Here is a 624-nt window from a genome sequence, read left to right on the forward strand (position 1 = left end):
GTTGGTGTGTGTTCTCCAATCAGTGGTCTCGTATGTATGCAGGTGCACATGCTAGCCAACAGGTGGAACTCCAGTTTTCCATTTAACTTCAATGTGAAGGGAATGTTACAAGCTTCTGGATTTATGGGGTCATGGTGTTGGTAGATAACACGGATCACCCTGTGTGTGTGAGTGTGTGTCTGGAGGAAAGGGGGAAATAATGAATCTGTCCATTGACATGTAATATCTCCTGTGTCCGACCGTCTCCTGTTTTCGCTTACTGTGTGTCGTATGAGTGTAACGGGTTTGACCTGTTAGTACACTGTGTATGCTTCATAGATTCTTGGTGAGTTTCTTGAGCACAGCTGCAGGGAATGTATGTGTGTCTGTATGTGACCATGGACATTATTCTCTGTACTCTTTCCAAAATGAAGAGCTGACTAAATGTGCTTATTTTAATGTTTGTTTTGTTTTTATTTTACATCTTCTGATCCGTCACGCTTTTAATTTGCTATGACCCCGCTCTTTTAGCACCCTTTCTGAGGGTAAAATGTCAATGTTGGGAACAGAACGGTTGGATAAAGGAGATGATTAAAAGAGAGGGATGGAGGGAGAGACACAGTTTTTGTTTGTTGGTATAAATAA

Source organism: Morone saxatilis, unplaced genomic scaffold (assembly GCF_004916995.1).
Source record: "Morone saxatilis isolate NCDOM2014 unplaced genomic scaffold, NCSU_SB_2.0 Contig24, whole genome shotgun sequence".
Classification (NCBI taxonomy): domain Eukaryota; kingdom Metazoa; phylum Chordata; class Actinopteri; family Moronidae; genus Morone; species Morone saxatilis.